This window comes from Pelmatolapia mariae, linkage group LG15 (assembly GCF_036321145.2).
Source record: "Pelmatolapia mariae isolate MD_Pm_ZW linkage group LG15, Pm_UMD_F_2, whole genome shotgun sequence".
Taxonomy (NCBI): domain Eukaryota; kingdom Metazoa; phylum Chordata; class Actinopteri; order Cichliformes; family Cichlidae; genus Pelmatolapia; species Pelmatolapia mariae.
In genome coordinates, this window is record NC_086240.1 from 29,074,162 (window position 1) to 29,084,127 (window position 9,966).

The window sequence follows — 9,966 nt, forward strand, 5'->3', positions numbered from 1 at the left end:
CCTTGATGTATTAAAATAATAAATTATACAGTACTATCCAGTTTGTCTTACATGTTGAGGTTGGTGGAGAGAATGATATAAGTGGAAGTGGACAAACTGTGAAGTCTGATGGTAGAAACAGAACAGAGTTGTCAGTAAGGACAATAAAGTCTTGCTATCCTGATATTTAGCATTTTTCAAAATGTTATTTTGAGCATAAGAATTTTATTGTAAAAACCTCTCATATAATTCACAATACATAACATTTACCTCCTGTATAAAACCCCTGTGATTTGTGTATATAGACTGTTCCACGCACACCCTCTAGCTACTGCTAAGATGGTACATTCCCCCCCTCCTGGGTTTGTTTGCACTGGTTCACCGTGATAGCGCTGGTGGAGCTGGTTTGTCGCACTGAACATATGTCGTGCGTGTGCGTAAAGGATAAGTAAGTGCCTTGTATTTGTTTGCCCTATGGTTGTAACTTATCATATATTTGCCCATGTATGTTGTGTGATGCTTGTATAGTGTTTGCCAGTGGTTTGTGTAGCCACGAGATACTGTATATTCACGTTGAATTGACCAAAATGGCGCCACCCTTGTGGACTAGGCTGCCCAAAGTAAAGATGGAGTCTATCCCTGTGCAGCAGCCCATTTGTGTCCACCAGGGGGTGGTGTTTAGTCATTTTTGAATTAGATTTTTCTGTTCAACCATTTCTGTATTATTTAGACCAGTTTGGTTTACTTTAATTGTTTCTAATTGTAATTTCTGTTATTTTACAGAACCACACACCTACTCACACAAATTCACTTAATCATACAAAGATTAAAGATCACAAATGTTCTGAAGATGTTTTTGGATTAAAGGAACCCAAATTATCATGGCTGTGGACCCCTCTTTCATCATATAAGTCACCTGTGCCTTCTGACCGAGGATAGGAATATCCTGCTGTAATTTGCCAGTTTATTAAGCACGCACATGTCCAGTTCACCTCCTATGAAATGCTGGCTGTTGTGTAATTGTTTTTTCAGAACTGTGCAGGCTCTTTTAGATATTTTATGGTAAAGTCTAATCTAGCCTTCTTATTTTTGAGTATAATCAGTAGTTTGCAACTAAACTCCCTGTCTTTACATTTCTGAAGGGGTCTCTTGATTATAGACTTTGACAAACATAGCCTGTGGCGGGTTTAACAGCGCAGGATGCAGCTGTTAGAGAGTCTGGCAGTCGGGTCGGTTCCCAGCCGACACCACCGCTGCCACGGGGGAAGGAGGCAACCCCATGCCTTTCTTAGGTCAGCGTGCAGGAGGGACCCGCTCAGCCTGAGCCAGAAGTCATTGCACAGGAGAGCCTGCTCTGCCTGAGCTGGAGGTTGCCGTGCCATCTGGTCCAGCGGTGTCTTTGCCAGAGGCCAGCCTGGTCCTGCCTCGCATGGTCCTGCATGCTGACCACCTGCCAAGCCACCTGTGAGCCTCAGTTCACGTCCTCCACTGCTGTGCCGCCAACGTTTTTCACACAGGCGGCCGCTGGACCAGCTACGTCACTGCCGCTGGACATGCTGTCGGCCCCTGGATCCAACTCATCCCTGCTGCTGGTCCAATGGTCCAATGGTCATGGTCAGACTGGGGGGAGTAGGCTAGGCCGGACGGCTCCCTGGCACTAGGTCGGGCGACAGGGGTATGTGGTGGGGCGTGGTTTGTGGCGCGGCTGCAGGGGAGGCTGACACACAAGAACTCCATCAGCTCATCACGCCTCCTCCTGTATAATTCAATTCAATTCAATTTTATTTATATAGCGCCAAATCACAACAAAAGTCGCCTCAAGGCGCTTTATATTGTACAGTAGATAGCACAATATTAAATACAGAGAAAAACCCAACAATCATATCATATGACCCCCTATGAGCAAGCACTTTGGCGACAGTGGGAAGGAAAAACTCCCTTTTAACAGGAAGAAACCTCCGGCAGAACCAGGCTCAGGGAGGGGCGGCCATCTGCTGCGACCGGTTGGGGTGAAAGAAGGAAAACAGGATAAAGACATGCTGTGGAAGAGAGACAGAGATTAATAACAGATATGATTCGATGCAGAGAGGTCTCTTAACACATAGTGAGTGAGAAGGTGACTGGAAAGGAAAAACTCGATGCATCAAGGGAATCCCCGGCAGCCTACGTCTATTGCAGCATAACTAAGGGAGGATTCATCTCCGTCAATGGTTTGATCGGAATGTTTCCGGATTTTTATTTTTTTTCTTCTCGTTTTTTGTTCTCTTTTTTCCCCTCTTGTTTTTATGCTGCTCACCCTTGTCCTTGGTTTCTTTCTTTCTTTTTTCTTTCTTTCACTGCTTCGATCACCTGCTTCCACACTCATCCACAAACACCATCCTTTATTTGGACACATACGCACAGCACGATCACGCACAGCCATGCGCTCAACGGCAGCACATTTACATCAGACAGCGCACACAGTCGTATAGGATACACACACTTAAACCAAGCGTACTCATATTAGTAAATATGCACACACATAGTCAGACTCAGGGAGCATCTCACCACACATTTTTTCTCTCTCCCCCTCTTTTTATTTACGAACAAGTGATGTATTCTCTCCACCTGTCTAAGCGACACACACAGCGCACACCCCTAGTTATACACAGACATCTATGGGTGCACTAAGATTCGTTACATGGAATGTAAATGGAGCAGGCTCCAGAGAAAAGAGGTTAAAAATATTTAACCAACTCAAAAAACTACAGGCAGATGTTGTCCTTTTACAAGAGACCCACAGACCTCTTAGAGGTTCGAATGAACTTAAAACACCTGAGTTTCCTAATGTGTTCTCAGCTTGTTATAATTCTAGACAAAGGGGAGTAGCAATTTTAATCCATAAAAAAATTAATTTCACAGTACTCGATACAATTATAGATCCAGAGGGCAGATTCTTAATCATTAAACTATCTATACTTGATAAAAAGCTATGTATTGTAAGTGTATATGGTCCAAATGTTGATGATCCCTCATTCTTTCACGGTTTTTTCAGTGCACTCTCTGAACACTTAGATGGCACACTTGTTCTTGGAGGCGACCTCAACCTTGGACTAAATGAAGAAATGGATAGGCTCAATACAGCAGGAACTCAGCGTAATTGGCAGTCCATAAATATAATCAAACAGTATATGAGCGACTTTGGTCTTTGCGATGCATGGCGCTCCCTTCACCCCACCAGTAAGGAATATACTTTTTTCTCACATGTCCATCACTCCTACTCTCGTCTGGATTATTTTTTGGTCAGCAGCTCACTGCTGAGGGACATTTCAGACACTGAGATTCACCCTATAGCTGTCAGCGATCACGCTCCTGTATCTTTAACACTAATGCACAAGAATAATACTACGCCTAGTAAAAACTGGAGATTTAATACATCACTGCTTAAAGATGAAGACTTTATTAAATATTTTAAAAAAGAGTGGACTTCATATTTAGACTTTAATGACACTCCCGGAACATCAGCTTCTGTTCTATGGGAAGCAGGGAAAGCTGTGATGAGAGGTAAAATAATTTCTTTCTCATCACATAAAAAGAAAAAAGAAAACAAAAATATCCAGGAATTAGAAAAAACCATCAAATCACTAGAAGAAGCCTATGCGTCCGACCAAGATCAGGAAACATTGAACAAAATACGCAAAACAAAACTAGAATTAAATGAGATAATTGATAAAAAAAACAAAATTCTTAGTACAAAGACTACGCTTACAAAATTATGAACATGGTAATAAATCCGGTCAATTTCTAGCAAACCAGCTAAAAATAAATAAAGAAAAAACAACTCTATGTGCTGTTCAAGACTCATCTGGGAATACAGTATATGACCCGAAACAAATAAACAACATCTTCAGGGATTTCTATAAAACGTTGTATTCACCACAAATAAACCCATCTAAAAAGGAAATTGATCAGTTTTTAGACAACATAACTCTCCCAAAATTATTAGACTCTCAAGCAATGGCATTGGATTCGCCACTAACACCAGGTGAACTCCAGGAAGCCCTGATAAGTATGCCCAATAATAAGGCTCCAGGTCCAGACGGCTTTCCTGCAGAATTCTACAAAGAATTCTGGACGATTTTAGCCCCAATTTTTTACAGAACGCTGTTGGAAATCAAAGAAAATGGCAGACTCCCATCAAATATGAATTCTGCAAACATTAATCTCCTGCTAAAACCAGGCAAAGACCCTGTATATCCCTCAAGCTATCGTCCAATATCCCTTATAAATGTAGACCTTAAAATAATCTGCAAAGCTCTCTCGAAGAGACTAGAGAAAATAACCCCCCTCTTAATTCATCCTGACCAAACTGGTTTCATAAAAGGTAGGCACTCATCAACAAATACACGTAGATTACTTAATTTGATAGACTACTCATACAGTAAAAACCTTGAAACTACAATATTTTCTTTAGATGCAGAAAAAGCGTTTGACAGAGTTAACTGGAAATTTCTATTTGCAACTTTACACAAATTTGGTTTTGGATCTTCTTTCATCAGCTGGTTAAAAATATTATATAATTCCCCAACAGCTTGTGTCAGAACAAATGACCAGACATCCTCCAGCTTCTGTCTCCTGAGGGGCACCAGGCAGGGATGCCCACTCTCCCCTTCACTGTTTGCAATTTTTATTGAACCACTAGCAGCAGCAATTAGACAGAATTCAGTAATTAAGGGCATAAAATGCAAGAACGTGGAACATAAAATCAGCCTTTATGCGGATGATGTGCTACTCTTTCTCCAAAATTCACAAACCAATATCTCTGGGGTGATTGAATTGATAAACTCTTTTGCAAGAATATCAGATCACTCAATTAACTGGTCAAAATCTACAGCTCCTTCCATAATTCCTCTTCTCCACTGCAATCGGGAAATATAAAATATTTAGGTATTAATGTTTCTCCCAAGCTTGCAGATCTAACTAAATTAAACTATATCCCACTTTTAAAGAAAGTAGAAGGCGATCTGGCTAGGTGGAAATGTCTACCCATATCACTCATGGGAAGGGTTGCCGCTATAAAAATGATGGTCTTACCAAAAATAAATTATTTATTCTCAATGATCCCAACTAAACCGCCACACGATTGGTTCAGATCTCTAGATTCATATATGTCCAAATTCCTTTGGAAAAATAAGCCCCCACGTATAAGCTTAAAAACACTACAAAAGACCAAGGATAAAGGAGGATTAGAACTACCTAACTTTCAGCACTACTTCTTAGCCAACAGGCTCCAATTTATCTCAGGATGGCTAAAACATACCCTCTTAGATGAACCTTGGCTAGATGTAGAACAAGCACTTTGCAATAATCTAGAGATTTCAGATCTACCATTTATCAGCTCAAACATTCAACGACATGAATGCTTCAAAAGCGTCAACATTAGCTCCTCTCTGACAGCATGGTGGGAGTTTCTGAAGTTGACAGAGTCTTCATTAATCCCATGCAAACGTACACCTATCTGGAACAACCCTGACATATTACAAAACAATAATATGATAAACTTTTCAGATTGGAGTGGTAAAGGAATCAAATATTTAGAACATATACTAGAAGGAACAGAATTTATTTCATTTGACAGACTAGTTACACAATATGGGATCAACAAGAAAAGATTTTTAGAATATCAACAAATTAAATCCATAGTAAAAAAGAAATTTAAACCGGGTCAAGTTGAACTACAAACACCACCAAGTGTGGTTCAATTTCTTACTCTTAAAACCCCCAAATTACTATCCAAAATATACAGAATGCTTTCTAAAATAGATGAATCAATATCACTTCCTATTGCAAAATGGGAAGCGGATTTATCAGTTAACTTAGACCAAAACTTTTGGTCTCAGATTTGCTTAAAAACCTTTCATCTAATTAGAAATCCCAGTCTTCAATTAATTCAATACAAAATACTACATAGAGTGCACTATACAGGTCATCGGATGTTCAAGATGGGCTTTACGTCTACCAACAACTGCTCACACTGCCAAACCAATTCACCGGACAATTATATCCACGCTCTTTGGTTCTGTCCACCAGTTCAGAAGTTTTGGCATGAGATATGTGAAGACTTATCGAAGTGTCTGAAATGTAACATTCCAACTTCCCCTTTAGTGTGTTTGTTGGGCAGCTTAGATAGTGTCACTTCAGAAAAGAATATAGCCCACATGGTTTTCACTGCCCTATGCATAGCCAAGAAAACAGTCCTCATGAACTGGAAAAATAAAAATAATCTTAATTCTAACCAGTATAGAAATTATCTATTAGATTACATTAGTCTTGATACAGCCTCTGCCACCACATCAGATCAATTGCTCTGGGCTCCTTTGATCAGCTCCATCACCTAGTGGGGGTGGGGGGTCATAGTTTGGTCCCACCTTCACTGTTGTGATTGGTGTGGGGGTAGGGACAGGCTTAGGGCGTCGGGGGGTTCCCCAGGAGCATCTTCCTTGGGGGGCTCAACCCGGGGTAGCGGTCATGGCCAATTAAGGGCTCTGTTGGCTCTTAGGTGACGGTTTCCTCGTGGCTGCGTGCAGCGGGGCTAGGGGAGGGTCTGTGCTGACGGACGTGGGTTACTGACCTGGTAGCCTGGCTGCCCCTGGGTGGGTCCGGGACAGCCGTGAGGTTCTGGGGGCGCTCCGTCTCTGGGCTGGGGCCCTGGCCGGGCCTCGGGGGCTCAGGTCCTGGTTGGTGTGTTGCTGGGTTTGTGGGCGGGTGGGTATATGGGGGCCCAGTCCTGGCGCAGGGCGCCGCCGGTGCATCGAGCCACCTGGGGGACTCTTCAACTGGTGGGGGAGGTTGTCACATCTTGCAGGAGCTTTCCTCTCCTCAGGAATTCTCTCTGCAGGAGGGGGAGATATAGGAGAGGTGGAGGAAGATCTCAGCCTGGGCGTCTATTGTCTTGTGTAGTCTGGAAGATGAGTGGATGATGGGGTGGGTGCAGTTTTCTCTGTAGTGGGGTCGGGTGGGCTGTCCCGGGCTCTGTGGGGCCGGGCGGCGCTGCTGCACTGGGCCCTGGTCCGGATGGGCCTGGGCCCCCTTTCCCTGGCGGGTTGCAGAGCATGGGGGTGCCTACTGGGGTCAGCGGGGGAGCTGGCCCCAGGGAGGGGTCACTTGCCCCTCCCTTTCTTCCCTCCCCATCTCCAGCTGCCTCCCTCTTCCCGCTCCACCACAATCACCCACACATGCAGGGCCTTGGGGTAGGGGTGTGTCACCAGGGTGCAGAGGAGGCATCCCCCCCCCTCTGTCCCCTTCTGGCTGCCTCTGCCTCAATTTTATCTCACAACTTAGACATTCACATTACTCACACTCTCATAACACATACATATAGGATCTTGGGGGTGGGCTCACAACACGGACTCCAAATTACCATCAGGGTGTACACCGCACCCCTGGCGTCGTTGCCCACCTCTCAATTTTAAATACACGTAGACATTGAGGGCTATCAGGAGGGGCTATGCGCTTACCTGCTGCTCTCTGGCAGGTAGCTCCATGCCCTCCTGGGTTTTAATTGCACCTTAGAACACATATACATCAACACTACATATGAGCGGGTAGAGGGAGGTTTGGAGTCTTCTCACACCCCCGGTCTCTGCGGCCTGCTGGAGCGGGGGGGCTAGGAGGAGGAGTTGGCCGTCCGACTGGGGTCTGGTGTGTGGGGCCTCCCTGCTGCTGCGGAGTCGGGGCAGTCTGCTTCTCCCCACTGCAGGGAAAAGGGTAACACCACCTGGGTCTGGGTGCAGTTTCCCCCTCCAGGGGCAAGGGTACCTAGACCCGGTTCTTAGAGTACGCTTGGGGAGTGTGATTGTGTGTACAGCGTCTCTTTATGTCTGTCTCCACATTGGTTGAGTGTGGAGTAATTGCCTATGAGAGCATGAGGGTGGGAATGGATGTTTGTATCTGTGTGTGCCTGTATGTCTGTGTCTATATGTCAGGTTGGGTATCAGACGCCACCTCTCTGGGGACATCTCAGGCCCTCCAAGGTTTGGAGGCCTATCTCCCCCCACCACTTCCCCTGCCGGTGGCAGACGCCCTCAGACATCGATGCGTTGGTGGTTCTTTGTGTCCGGGGGTGGGCGTCCGGGTACACACCGGCTCACTCCTTGGTGGCTGCTTATCTGGGCCTGGAACCTGGGGCTCGCTCGGGCCACTTTGGGGGTGGGGTGCCCTCGGCCTCTCGGCCTGGGGCTCGGTCACTCAGGCACAGCTGGCTGCCGGCGGAGCTCACGGGCACGTCACTGCAACCCCCCCTGGCTTCTGCTCCGCGGCTGCTGAGTGACCCCTCATCTGGGACTCTCCTCAGCTCTTTCTGGGACAGTGGCGCGGCTGCCCCTCTGTTGGTCTTCCTTGGTCTCTTGTGTTCTGGGGGCCTCTGGATGTCTGGAGTTTTGATCTCCTCCATACCTGCTTCATGCCCTGGAGGACGGGACTGTGGCCCCCCACACCCTCTAGCAGATCATTACATTAAGGAACCTTTTAAATACAAGCGCGCTCATGCTCACAGGTGTACACACAGGTGCTCACACACACAAACGACACCCTTTTTGGCTCCTACCTCAAAGCACACTGTGCGCTGTCGATCTTACGTGCTGCACAATAATGTTTAATATTAAGTATTTAGTGTTATATTCCCATATATCATTGTGATGTTGTTTATTCTATTACTCTCGTTTTCTTCTGCTTGTTTTCTTTTTTCTTTCTCAACAGGTGATCCAGGTGATCGATATATGTATTTTTTGTCTGCTTATTTTGTTGGTTTTTGTTTTTTGCCCTTTATCCCCGTCCCTTTTCTCCGCTGTTTTTTTTGTTTTGTTTTGTTTTGTTTTGTTTTTTCCCCCCTCTTTCTTTCTCCCTTTTCTTTTCCCCTGTCCCGTATCTAGCAAGTAAAAAAAAATAAAATAAAATAAAATAAAATAAACAATAAAAGGTAAATCAAATGGACCATTACGGCAAGGCTGGGATGGTCCATTTGGTAAAGTAAATCCGTTGGGCATCTTTCTTCGCCTTTAGACAACAATTCTGATGGCAAAAGAACCAAACGGGACAGGTTTAAAAAAAAAAAAAAAAGAAAAAAAAAAGGGAGGATTCAGGGTCACCTGGTCCAGCCCTAACTATATGCTTTAGCAAAAAGGAAAGTTTTAAGCCTAATCTTGAAAGTAGAGATAGTGTCTGTCTCCCGAATCCAAACTGGAAGCTGGTTCCACAGAAGAGGGGCCTGAAAACTGAAGGCTCTCCCTCCCATTCTACTTTTAAATACCCTAGGGACAACAAGTAGGCCTGCAGAGCGAGAGCGAAGTGCTCTAATAGGGTGATATGGTACTACAAGGTCATTAAGATAAGATGGGGCCTGATTATTTAAGACCTTGTAAGTGAGGAGCAGGATTTTGAATTCAATTCTGGATTTAACAGGAAGCCAATGAAGGGAAGCCAAAACAGGAGAAATATGCTCTCTCTTCCTAGTCCCTGTCAGTACTCTTGCTGCAGCATTTTGGATTAGCTGAAGACTTTTCAGCGAGTTTTTAGGACATCCTGATAATAAAGAATTACAGTAGTCCAGCCTGGAAGTAATGAAGGCATGAACTAGTTTTTCAGCATCACTCTGAGACAGGATATTTCTAATTTTAGAGATGTTGCGCAAATGGAAGAAAGCAGTCTTGCATATTTGTTTAATATGTGCCTTGAAGGACATGTCCTGGTCAAAAATGACTCCAAGGTTCCTCACAGCATTACTGGAGGCCAAGGTAATGCCATCCAGAGTAAGAATCTGGTTAGATACCATATTTCTAAGATTTTCAGGGCCGAGTACAATAACCTCAGTTTTATCTGAATTAAGAAGCAGAAAGTTAGCGGCCATCCAGGTCTTTATGTCTTTAAGGCATTCCTGCAGTTTAACTAATTGGTGTGTGTTACCTGGCTTCATGGATAGATAGAGCTGCGTATCATCTGCATAGCAGTGAA